Consider the following 14109-nt stretch of genomic DNA (forward strand, 5'->3'; position numbering starts at 1 on the left):
GTTGTTGTCATTCATTTATGAGAAAAGTGTTCAAACTTGACGTGAACCTTTGTTTGTGAGTACATTTGTGCGTTTTTACCCCCGATTTAATTTTTGACGTAGGACTGCGTCTAACAGGAATATATGGGGGGGTTGAAAATTTTAACACTCCTATACTCGCGCATTGGTCTGTCAGACCGAGAAATCAATAATTCGTTAATTTCTCAGAAAATATCAACACTACGATTTTGCGATTCTCTCTAGCTTCGTTATCCGTCGTTCGTCATCGTTTAGCGTATCGCATGTGTTGGTACAAAAGGGTCGTGTGCCACTTTTTTAACACTTTCGGTCTGACACACCGACGCGAGTATAGGAGTAACTTTTTTGGACAAGTGCCATTTTTCATATTCTAGAATATTGCTGAATGAAATGTATAAATTAATGATAGTGGCGTGGAATATTTATTGAATATAATGCATAAGATAATGACCGGATTAATCTTATTAGATTTCAGTCCCTTTTGTAACTGGATTGAACGGATCCATATATTAACTATTCGTCGATATATTCATCGTTAGATTCATACGTTCAAAAGCAAAATATGAATGTTTGACTTTCGTATAGTTATTCGCTAAATATAATGGTCATACATATACACACTTGTGAAAGAATTTCACTTGTGGAAGAATTGTAAACAGTAAACTATAAACTAATCGGTGGCTTATGGTAATTTTTAACAGTTACAGTTTCGGGGATATTTTTTTTTATAATGGACAATATCTACAAGAAAACAAGAAAAAGAAAAGGAAGTTCCTAGAAATCCTTTTATAAAAGATTGTATATATATGCCCCATCTAGACAAAGGCATTAATTTTTAGTTCACCAAGAATTAAGAGACAAAAAATATTAAAAATATGCAAACTTTATATTCCAGAACCTTTATCTTCTGGTAATTATCTAGAAAACGTTATACATTCTTCTATTTGATAAAAAAACCCGAAAAACACGCAACAACTGCATGAAATGTAAAAAATATGTTTACTTCGAGCATGCAGTTATGCTATGTTCCGATTCTTACTCCAGTGAAACCAAAATCGATTAATATGTTTTTATGTTATTTTATAGCTTTTATACTTCCATGAATTATATTCAGTTGCTTACTTTTAATTAATAACAGTGAAAAATTCGAATTTCGTTATTTGTGTTGGAGTACCCAAAATTACTCTGTTTTGATGAGGCTGAATTAGATGACTATTAAAACATAATAAAGACAAAGAAAACATATTTTTAGGAGTTTTTTCATTCAATCATACCCTCTTCTTCAAATAAATGCCAATAAAGTCTGAAAAATACACAATGGCAACATTACAGAGTAGTTTAATTTTCGGTCTGTGACACCGTGCGCGAGTATACGTGTAATGATTTTGTACGCGAGTATAGGAGGGTTAAACACTGATCATGTAGGATCATGTAGGAATGATGTACCAGGTCAGCCCACATTATGGCTTACAGCAGCATTGGCCCATTCAAACAAGTTTTTTTTTTACTTTTGATAATTTCGATATAGTGGTCCTAAAGAATTATTTCCATGATTTCTAAAACAATATCCGAAATAAGAAGCAAACTGATTTTTATGATTTGTTTGTCGGTGGAGACCGTGCCTTCTGAAGCGCCCACCTTAGCTAGCGAGTCCGCTTGCTCAAGCAAGTTGTTGTCATTCATTTATGAGAAAAGTGTTCAAACTTGACGTGAACCTTTGTTTGTGAGTACATTTGTGCGTTTTTACCCCCGATTTAATTTTTGACGTAGGACTGCGTCTAACAGGAATATATGGGGGGGTTGAAAATTTTAACACTCCTATACTCGCGCATTGGTCTGTCAGACCGAGAAATCAATAATTCGTTAATTTCTCAGAAAATATCAACACTACGATTTTGCGATTCTCTCTAGCTTCGTTATCCGTCGTTCGTCATCGTTTAGCGTATCGCATGTGTTGGTACAAAAGGGTCGTGTGCCACTTTTTTAACACTTTCGGTCTGACACACCGACGCGAGTATAGGAGTAAATTTTTTGGACAAGTGCCATTTTTCATATTCTAGAATATTGCTGAATGAAATGTATAAATTAATGATAGTGGCGTGGAATATTTATTGAATATAATGCATAAGATAATGACCGGATTAATCTTATTAGATTTCAGTCCCTTTTGTAACTGGATTGAACGGATCCATATATTAACTATTCGTCGATATATTCATCGTTAGATTCATACGTTCAAAAGCAAAATATGAATGTTTGACTTTCGTATAGTTATTCGCTAAATATAATGGTCATACATATACACACTTGTGAAAGAATTTCACTTGTGGAAGAATTGTAAACAGTAAACTATAAACTAATCGGTGGCTTATGGTAATTTTTAACAGTTACAGTTTCGGGGATATTTTTTTTTATAATGGACAATATCTACAAGAAAACAAGAAAAAGAAAAGGAAGTTCCTAGAAATCCTTTTATAAAAGATTGTATATATATGCCCCATCTAGACAAAGGCATTAATTTTTAGTTCACCAAGAATTAAGAGACAAAAAATATTAAAAATATGCAAACTTTATATTCCAGAACCTTTATCTTCTGGTAATTATCTAGAAAACGTTATACATTCTTCTATTTGATAAAAAAAACCCGAAAAACACGCAACAACTGCATGAAATGTAAAAAATATGTTTACTTCGAGCATGCAGTTATGCTATGTTCCGATTCTTACTCCAGTGAAACCAAAATCGATTAATATGTTTTTATGTTATTTTATAGCTTTTATACTTCCATGAATTATATTCAGTTGCTTACTTTTAATTAATAACAGTGAAAAATTCGAATTTCGTTATTTGTGTTGGAGTACCCAAAATTACTCTGTTTTGATGAGGCTGAATTAGATGACTATTAAAACATAATAAAGACAAAGAAAACATATTTTTAGGAGTTTTTTCATTCAATCATACCCTCTTCTTCAAATAAATGCCAATAAAGTCTGAAAAATACACAATGGCAACATTACAGAGTAGTTTAATTTTCGGTCTGTGACACCGTGCGCGAGTATACGTGTAATGATTTTGTACGCGAGTATAGGAGGGTTAAACACTGATCATGTAGGATCATGTAGGAATGATGTACCAGGTCAGCCCACATTATGGCTTACAGCAGCATTGGCCCATTCAAACAAGTTTTTTTTTTACTTTTGATAATTTCGATATAGTGGTCCTAAAGAATTATTTCCATGATTTCTAAAACAATATCCGAAATAAGAAGCAAACTGATTTTTATGATTTGTTTGTCGGTGGAGACCGTTTGTGAAGATATGGGTGTTTTGGGGTCATTTGTGGCTTTTTCCGCTCGTTCATTCAGTTTTCGCGAATTCTTTCATTCTTTCATTCATTCTTTCACTGCTTCCAGGTTGATCTATTGCTGCAAGCTCAGTGAATCGATTTTTGCAATGTGGGCGATGATTGTATATTCTCCGATGCAATTTGAATATGCAGCGTGTGTGGAATATATAAAATAAGTACTAAACTTCCAATGAAAAGAGTCAACATTGATTTCTCTCAGGTACATTTCGAGGGAATTTTGTTTGTGTGTGTGGAAATAATAATAGGTTGACTGAAAATGATGCTGTGTCTACATTTTTAACAGGCAGTGATCACGAGTCGGATGAAAATGAAAATTATCCTACCAGTCTCTCGTCATCTTTGCCATGATATCCCTGCCCATCACTGATGGATCATTCATACGCAAATTTTAAATTTGAAATGCGGGTCGCTAATCAAGGCAATAGTACCACTGAAGATCCAATCGAGTTGACCGATAGTGAAGGTGAAACAATTAGCCTTGTCCACAAAACTAAAAGGGTCAAGATTCTTTCTCCCCTTTATATGTGATATAGTTTGCGTACCATTTCCCATAGCGATAGATATGTTTATCGCTTCAAATCAGTCTACATAAATGTTGCGCTCCCTCACAACCCCCACTTCCCGTTTGTGACATTGATGAGTGAACATTATTTGTGTGAGTGTCGAGCAGCAATGATTTGTCTTTTTCAAAATTCATTGTACCCCTAATAAGTGTTCGAAAGATATTGTGCGTTATGTGTGGCGATGGTAGATTTTTTTCGAAACTGCTGCAGATTTCTATGGCTTCAGCGTTTTCGGCTTGCATGCAGCGATTTTTGAGGATTTGTTTGACTTTTGCTTTCGGGCAGCCACACCAGCAGTAGCAGCAGCTTTCTTCTTGCTGGCCGCCTTCTTCACATCAGCAAGTTTGTTTTTTTTTTGCAGCAGTAACTGTTCCAAAATGAACTAACCGCTGTACAATTATAATTGATTGGATTTCCGAGCTGGCACCTGCTTATATACAGATTTTTGTGATTTCAATAGCTTGCTTTCAAAGCAATTTTTGAGCAATTGAAACAGGTTTTTGGATCAATAAGTAACACACATATAACGCGTAGACATTTTATCTTTCGAATGATAGGGTTATCATACCATTTCTTTCAACCGGCGAAGAGGTTATATTGCTCAAAATCCTGTTTCTCCAATGTAACACTCTCATTCTCGAAGCTTTGAACTTACACCCCAGTCCAGAAATGAAAGATGTAGCCCGACGTCAAACTTATTTTCACATAAAATGTCTTGCAAAAAAATATCATGTTCAAATTTTCTACACATTTCAATACATCCCCTTGGTTCACTGTGACTGGTTCATGCTGACATAAGGGTGATCACAACAAACGCGAGCTGGCTCCTCTCTCTCAGGGTATAACGCATCGCTACGATTGGATTCGCATCTACATCTTCGATTTTTATGCAGGGGTTGGATTACGAAATTGTAAAAATGAGTATGTTACATTATACAGCGTAACATTTGTTCGCTACGGAACGAGTGTTTTCCGATCGCGGCTCCTTGCACGCGATGGTACGGTGAAAAAATCCCGGTGGTGGGTCAGCGACACAGGCTGAATCCACTTCTGGAAGTTGCTGGGATTTTCCTCGGGTGGAGCAGTAGAATTACTGCAACGGTAATCAGTGGACTGTAGAAAACGTTACTATATACTCTTCAGTCCTAGAAAAGTAGATGGGTCTGAGCCTAGGGGCACGGACGGAAATTTGACGTAGGACTGTGATTGTTCAGAACACTTGGTTATTTTAAATGTAACTCTTTTCATTGTTCAGAAATCTGTTATTTTAACTATTTTAAAACTCTAAACAGTAGCCCTGAAAAGGGCCGTTTGTTGTATGTACTCATAACCTTCGAACGGTTTGTAACGAACAAAGAAAGACAATAAGCAATTTCAACTGACAATAAGGAAGTTCAACTGTCTAACTGAAAATGTTCAATGAATATCAGTGGAACACATTACAGGGTGGAATGGTAGATGAAGTATATGTGAATCGGTAAACAAAAGAAATATATCGTCATTACATTGAAAATGAAATTTATGGGGAAGAAACGAAAAACAAGTTGAAAATATTCAAAAATACTTGTGATTTCTTTCCATTGTATTATTCTTATTATTAGTCTTATTCTAAGGCGTCGGGAGCAGTAGCTTTTTCGGTGAAATAATGTTCACAATCAAGTCGTATTGGTTCTACTGCTCAATCTATCATAGAAGGAATTGAGTCATTGAGAATTATGAATATGAGTCATGAAGAACAAGGATGGAACACAAGGGAGCATGATGTGATTTACGATTAATCGCAAACTGCACAGATCGCAATCTGTGCAAACTGCGACTAACTATTAATCCTCACCCATCATAACCAAATGATTTTCTCTCGGTAACTCTGAGTTGACCAAAGCATTGCTAGACTGAAACTAGTTCGAATAATTGAGTTACTCTCCTTCCTCGTTTTGTTTTCTCCTAACAAGAATTTGCTCCATGGGAATGAGTGTCTCTATGACGTACGATTCTCGCTCTCTCTTCCGGGCGTTCAATTTTCCTTTCCGAGCGCGTTTACTTCGATGAAACTGGGTAAAATAAAAAATGCGCTACAGCAGATAGGACGACTTTAAAGTTTCATGTTTCACAGAGAATTTCTCAGATGGTGTTTAAATTAATCAAGAGACTACAAACAATAATCCCCCTCAAATCACTAATTTTATGAGTTAATGTAAATGCGTTATTGGCTAAGGCTATTACGATATCGAACACGTGGTCTTGCGAGATATATTTTTCCGTCTGCCCAAATACAGACCACTTTTTTCGGGGCCGAGTAAACTGGTGTCTAGAAAAGACCTTGATTACCTTGAATTAATGAAAAAACATAAATTAGCGCAAATATGTCAATTTGTTTTTTTGTGTAAGCACGTAAATATTTGCTCATATTTTTTTTGGATTGTGGCACTCTACATAATTTGTATGCAGATAGACTATCCACAGTTTGTGGGGGGATGCAATACTCATACAACTCAAATGGATAATGATTATCTGCTATCACAAAGCTGAGAAATTTTTTGACGTTTTGTTTTACTATTGATTCATTCAAAAAAAAAAGCTTTATTTTTAAATGTTTTCTTATCCTGAGACTGGCTCACCATATTGCACTGCTACTAAAACCGTAGGCTAACTTCAAGGATATTTTTTATTCATTTTCGGTGAATAATCAATAGAGTGCCGTGTTATGAAACATCAGAATAATAGCAAAAACAATATTACGATCATAAGGTGTTGGACAGGTTATTCCAGACAACATTGGAATATATTCCATCTGATCATCTTTAGAAAGGTTAATGACCTTCAAAGGATAAATTTATCTTGGGCACATTGAATTGATGTTCATGACTTCCAGTCGGACGTTTATTCGCTCTGATAGTAATTGTGTGGTCCTAACAAAGCATATATTCCAATGCCGTCATTTCACTGAAATTATTCGTATACCGTTTGATGATAAGGTAGGATGTTGATAATCATTTGCTGCGATACCTATTGTTCCAACAGTATCCATTCGACAAAATGAAGACTGAATACCTGAAATTAACCAGATTCAACCATGCAAATCTGCGGTCAAAGCAGTATGTACACTTGAGAGATGCAACAAGTTTGAAGGGATATAAAAAAACATTAGTCGTTCGACAAATCTACTGCCACATATGTCGGAAGTCCACGATACATGAATATCATACGTCCATACTATTTCATTACATTTATTCGCAACGAAGAACGTAACCACACAGAATTGAATTAATCAAATATGTGATCCGTTTTATCTACAAAATAAAAAAGGGTCTGAAATTCAATCGAATTCGAAAGGTGTTTCGTGAAGTCACTAATTGAATTACTATTGGAAAAATTATTTGGAGAGAAATGTGAATGTTCAGAATTATTGGAATCTAAAAACGATTTTGGGCGGGATGAGATTCGCCCAAATCTGCTGGTAATAAAATTAATCAATTGCATCCATTACCCGTCTGCTGTTTATCGGGCGGGAGACGACAGCAAAATAAAATCGACACGAGACTGAGTCAGCCACTCACTGCGGTCTGTGCAATAGAGAATTAAAAATCCCTCGATGAGTGTCGTAAGATTTCAGTTGATCGTCTCTTGTTACACTTTCCGATCAAGAACTCATCATCCGCTCTATGGAATGGGATTAATCGTTTGTGGCTTGCACTCACGATAAAACTTGAGTAGTAGAAGTAATGCTTCGAGAGTGCAAGCAGTGGGGATTCCGCTCTTATATTGCTTTTTTGAGATCTTGGTAGCTCACAGTTCCAAGTATTCTCTCTGTGTACATATGAAGAATAAAAGAGCCTCGCCTGCTGGGGGTGATTTAAAAACATCCGACTAGAGGGATATACTTATTCATTGATCGTTGAATGTGATTTTTTACCATCCCTGATGAAGAATACTAATATTTCATTTCGTTTAATTTTTGTGATGCGATGTAATGCCGATCACAATAAGTCTTCGCATGATAATCGCTGTCTCCTTCTAATTGATGAACGATCACTGTATGGGTGACACTTTCCTCGTTGCTTTGATTGAAATCTTGCATGAAGTTTGAGTGATGCATGAAATCTTGCATCTGATTACTTTAACATCATGCTAATTTGTTAGATAGAATGAATTATTGCACGCAATTTTGTGTTACATACAACATTCATGGGAACGAAGTTGGAAGAAAGAATGCATAATACATGATTTACCTTCGCATCCGCTCGCAAAACATACGTCTATTATTTGTTAAATTGCTCACTTGTTTTATTATTTTCACTGTTGATGTCTCAGGCGAAAAAAATGCTGGATAAATTCGCCGTCTAATGGTATATATTATAGCATATATCGTTAGAACGATTCTGCGTAATATGCATTTGAAAACTCTTAATAAACGTTACATTTTTCGTAGAGTAACCCCCCCTATATAGAAATCAAAGACGTAGTCCTACGTCAAAAGACTTTTTGTGACGAGAACGGCCTGGCAAAGTACACAAATGAAGCACGCGTGTAACACTTCTATTGTTTTATATTTCGTTGTTCACTGTATAGAGTTGGAATGAATGCTTCTCGATAGCGCTTTGGTATTTATACCAAATTTAGGGAGAGATTTATCCCGTCGTTGTACGAGTGTGAAGGCTGTGTTGGAGAAATTCTAGCTATTGCTCTCTTATATATTGCGTGGTACGCAACAACATTATTATTAGAAATTTTCCACCAATTTTTTGGCGTAAAACACAAATAGTGGCTGTAGTTGAGCAATTCCACGGATTAAGTACGAATGTTCTATTTAACTTTGCTCGCCACTCGCATTATGCCACAACGCTACAAACAGTATTTTGAATACACATTTGCAAATTATCAAGATTGGCAACACTTTTGTTAATGACGGGTTGTATTGAGAAGCACAGAAAAGCATAGAACAAATGTATGAAATGAAAGGAATGTTCCACTTTTCGTCAGTTTCAGATGTTACGGGCCGAGGAATCAAAATATATAGGGGAAGTGGGGGCATAGTGGTCACCCTAAGGAATATGTCTATTTCCAACGTCCACAAATCGCTACAATTCCCGTTTTTCTAAGAATATTATAGTTCAACTCATTGTTGTTCAAGATAGCATACGGCTTTTACTATAAAAAATCAAAATAGTACATTTTTCATCATTACAAAACAAGGTGAAAAATCGAACTTTTTTTTGTTTGGAGGTAAAGTGGTCACCTTGTGGGGGTAAAGTGGTCACTCGCACATATCAAGCTAAATGGAATGAATTTATGCATGTTTTTCGTCCAAATTTGTTCAAATCATATTCGATATAGTAGGTACATGTATGAAATAAGCTTGGTCTATTCACCTAGAGTCTCAGTTTAATTTTTTTCATGCATACAAAAACGTTGTAAGAAACACATAACGTTCCGCATAATGAGGCTTGGTTTAGTTGGAGTGGCATATTTTTTCATGGTGAAAGCCACAAAAGGAACCACTTCAAGAGCAGAATGTGATGAGGTATATCAGCTTTAGTAAACAGAACATTGTAAGTCGTTATGCACCTATGACCACTTTACCCCCATATATCAAAGTAATTTCTATGCTAATTAACCGCTGAGATTGAAAAAAATATCTGTTCCCCTCTCCTAGAAAATGTGAACAGTCGCCCAAACTGATGATTTGTCCAACATACCAGATTGAAAAAACTCAATTTCACGAGAAATTCCTTAGATACCATGCGCACAGAAATACGGCCGAATGGCTATCGAGAGAGCAATTTCTGTTTTTATTGATATATTGACGTGCGTCAGCTCTACTGAAGTACAGGGTGACTCAAAAGTCATTAAATTCATCAAACATAAGGTGACTATCAATACAGCATCCATAGTCGATAGTTATACTACCAAACAAGCAGGTGACCACTTTGCCCCCCATGACCACTTTGCCCCCACTACCCCTAGTATATCAAACATGCAAATCATCAAAATTCATTCGCAAAAAATTGTTTTCAATAATGATCGGTTCTATGAAATCGTGACATGTTTCCGATCCATCCCCTTAATGAAAGACGTAGCTCTACGTGAATAAACTGGGACTGTCAATTTCCTCAAGCTTCTCTTGAGACAATTTTTTTCACCAGCAAAATTATTCTTCACCAATCACTATCAGGTTCGTTTAATTTTATTTATTTACTAGCTGACCCTGCAAACTTCCTGAAATAAAATTGATAACTCTTATTTCTACGCACGGATTTTGATGATATGCATACCAATCGTATTTTGATTTCTCGAAGCTTTTGACGTAGGACTACGTCTTTCATTTCTATACCGGGGTGTAAAATCAAAGTTTCGAAAACGAAAGCGTTATGCCGAAGACCGAGATTTTGAGTGTTAATAGCTCCTAAACAACTGAACGAAATGGTATGATAAACACTTCATTCGAAAGATAAAATGTCTACGCGTTCTATACTTGTTACTTTCTGATCCAAAAACTTGTTTCAATAGTCTTAAATTTGCTTTCAAAATAGGCTATTGAAATCACCAATCGGTATATAAGCGAGCGCCGCTCGGAAATCCACTCAGTTCTAATTGAACAGCGATTGGAGCATGTTGTCGCTGTTGTGGTGAAGCTCTTCATTTATCATGAAAGCGCGGATGAACGGTGTCACCAAGAGCCTGTTTGTGCACCTTAGGCCAGAAGGGAATCCATCAGGAGGAGAGTGATGCTACAAACGGTTCCCCGGGAAGATCTCGAAGCAGCCGCTACACACACACACATACACGCACGGACTTCTTTCCGTTTGGATCGAGAAAGATCCGGAAAATAATCTGACAGTTCCTCTAGGAATTTAAAAATACATTCATGTGATAGAGTTTATTTGAATGTTTTCTAACCATGTAACACTGTGACCAAATATGTTTCAATCAAGTGCTATTAACAGATGGTTATCGAGTTAGCATTAACCACTGGTGGGCTTCCAGTATCGAGGAAAATGTGGAAATATCTAATCGTTACTGAAAATAATCTGCCAGCTCCTCTGGGAATATAAAATTACATTCATATGAAAGAGTTTATTTTAATGTTTTCTATCCATGTAACACTGTGACCAAATACATTAGGTTTTGTGATTTTTCAATCAATCGCAATCAACAGGATAGCTTCTGAAGATTATTCTTCCCCATCAGTAGGATATTTCCGTATCCATTATTGGATGCATAAAACCTTGTGCCTCCAACGTAACGCTCTCGTTTTCGAAGTTCTCCAAATATTCATTCATTCAGAATGAATTCAGATTCAACTTCATACAAATGATCTCTAAATCAACGATAGTCCTTCGTCACCCTTGCGGTTATACCATAGATATAACCCACTTCCTGTTTTTTATGAGTTGATTTCGCTTGTGATTTCCAAGTCCCTAAATAGCTTAAATTGTAAATTGTCCATTTTCAAACCATTTGTTCTGAGCTTCTTGAACCAAGTGACCAAGGCACATTATTGAGTCGATTGAACTTTTAGTTTCGAAGCCTCTTCAATATAAACAATGGGAAGAGAATGCATGATGATTTTTTTTACTTCAAACATGAACCTCTAAATAAATCAATCTCTGACGAAAATTGTAAGCAGAAACAATTCAACGATCGATGGTACTCGAATCTAGATAATTCTTGACAGATCCATTAACATGTGATCTGACGTTGTCATGCTGTAAAATTGTCTTGTGTTAATTCTTCCATTCCTATTATTTTTCTTTCAGACCTTTGTGAAAAAGTATTGATTGTCGTTGGTGACTTGCACCAGTGATAGTTTTAGGCGGAAGGTCCTTCAATTGTTTATTGTTGATTGTTCTTGTTTATCTTTCAAATCAAACACATTGCTTCTGATTCGTTTAAACCACTTGTCAAATATAATTACCGATGGAGCATATTCTTCAGTAAATAAAATAAAATAAAAAAAAGTAGAAGCGTCTGAGCCCAGGGGCACGGACGTAAGTTTGACGTAGGACTGTGATTGTTCGGAACGATTGTTTTTATTTCAATGTAATTTTTAAATTGTTCAGAAATTTGCTATATCGAAACTCCAAACGGTGGCCCTTTGTTATATGTACTCATAATTCATTTCAAGATGAAATCACATGAAATCATAAAGCTGCTTCATGTTTGATGGATTATTAGTCTTATTCTAAGTCATAAGTTGCAGCTTTTTCGGTGTAATAATGTACCATCACGGCAACGCACCGACAACGCACGTCCTTAAAAGCGATGGCCAAGTTGGACCAATTACGATTCCAATTGGTTGCTCACCCATCATATTCTCCAGACTTGGCCCTAAGCGACTTCTATAGGTTCCAAACCTTAAGCGGTGGCTCCAGGGGAAGAGATTCACATCGAATGAGGAAGTCATCGCAGAAAATGAGGCATATTTCGAAGACTTAGACGTTTATTACTACAGAAAGGGAATCGGAATGTTGGAAGCTTCGCTATACCAAGTGTATTGCCTTCGAAGGAAACCATGTTGAGGAATAAATCCAGTTTTGCCCAAAAAACCATTGTTTTCATTAAAAATATCGGGATTTTTTAGCCCAGGTAGAACAACATTCACGTCAATCAAGCTTAAAGAAAGAATGCATAACACATGATTTACTTTTTAATCGCTCGCAAAACATACTTCTTTCATTCGTTAAATTACTTACCTGTTGTACTTTTTCCACTGTCTCAGGCGAAAGGATTGCTGGATAAATTTGTCGTCTAATAGTATATATTATAGAATATATCTCATTAGAACGATTCTGCGTAATATGTATTTGAAAACTCTTCATTTTTCGTTACATTTTTCGTTAACTGACACTCCTATATTGAATTCAAAGACGTAGTCCTACGTCAAAACAATCCAAATGATCCAGATGATCGAAATGATCCAAATCATCCCGCAAATGACGTTTTCCGGTACAAAACTCTACATTGATGATAATTTTTGCAATTGCTGTATGATAAGTGGGTGTTATGGTCGAACATTCCACGTGGAAATTTTTGGGAGGGAGGAACCTGACGTTATAAGATATCTGAAAATGTCCAACATTTGAAGCAGAATTTTTTTTTGTTAACAAACTAGCTGACCCGGCGATTTTCGTCCCACCCACAATTGATATATTGATATTAATCATTTTGAACACTCAAGTTCCCACACAAATTATTTCTATGTTAACAATACATAATCTATACATAATATATACTTTATTCTTGAGTTAAATCGTTCTTGAGGAACGGACACCAACTCATTTTTATTACTGTAGATCAAGTTTATAAATACATAGTTGAAACTCATTGTTGAAAAAAAAAAAGAATACTTATTTGAAGTCATTGTGAAAACATAAAAATAAACCAAACATAACCGTTATTGAATTGAATGCATGGTGAAAATAAAAACATTTCATTTTCAAATTCATTTTGAATTATTTTTAAGCAATTGATCATTTTTCTTCTTCATCTCCGATTTCGGTTTCGAGGATTCCGACGCTTTGCCTTTTTTCCCCCTGTTGGGTGTGAACCACTGCGTCCATTATTTTGAACTATTGTGGTATACCCCTTTTTATATACTACACTTCAAGCTTATCTACTACTTATTGATGAGTAGTAGATAAGCTTTGCCTTGGAGCGCTGTTGCTCGTTGCGCAGTTGTGGGGTTCGTAGAGTCAGAAGCTAGAATCCCAATCTCTTCCTGCCAGTTTTGCAACTTGATTGAATTCGTACTGGAGGTCGTTGGCTTCCGCAAAATCAAACGCCAGACGGCGTGAATCTTTGAGAGTCATACCATAGAAAGCTTTGTCTAGTGCCCTGCAGTGGTCCGCCAGATCCTCAGACTGCTCACTCATAAATATTTATCTGAACAGCCCTAGGTGCTCGCTGGCACATCCCAGCAGAAGTAGGAATATCAATAAAAGAAGATTCAAATCATAAATCACTAACTGATATGAGCATCTGCCTCAGAGCTGATTCAGAAAAATCGAGGTCTGCCGCAATCCGACGCTTCGAGACTCCCTCTCGAAGCCTGTGTCGGGCAATTGGAGCATTTCTGGAGTGCATTTCTTAAAATCGGTTTTCTTCTTGTGGGTCCCGTTAAAATTTTGGTTGAAAACATTTTATAATTTTTTTTCAGAGCGAA

General features: G+C 36.2%; 1 protein-coding gene across 7 annotated transcripts in view; it reads left to right on the top strand.

Annotated features, from left to right (window-relative positions):
* LOC129770102 (RNA-binding protein fusilli) overlaps positions 1-14109 on the top strand; it is a 261350-nt gene that overhangs the window by 58320 nt on the left and 188921 nt on the right. The window lies entirely within an intron of this gene.

Source organism: Toxorhynchites rutilus, chromosome 2 (genome assembly GCF_029784135.1).
Source record: "Toxorhynchites rutilus septentrionalis strain SRP chromosome 2, ASM2978413v1, whole genome shotgun sequence".
NCBI lineage: Eukaryota > Metazoa > Arthropoda > Insecta > Diptera > Culicidae > Toxorhynchites > Toxorhynchites rutilus.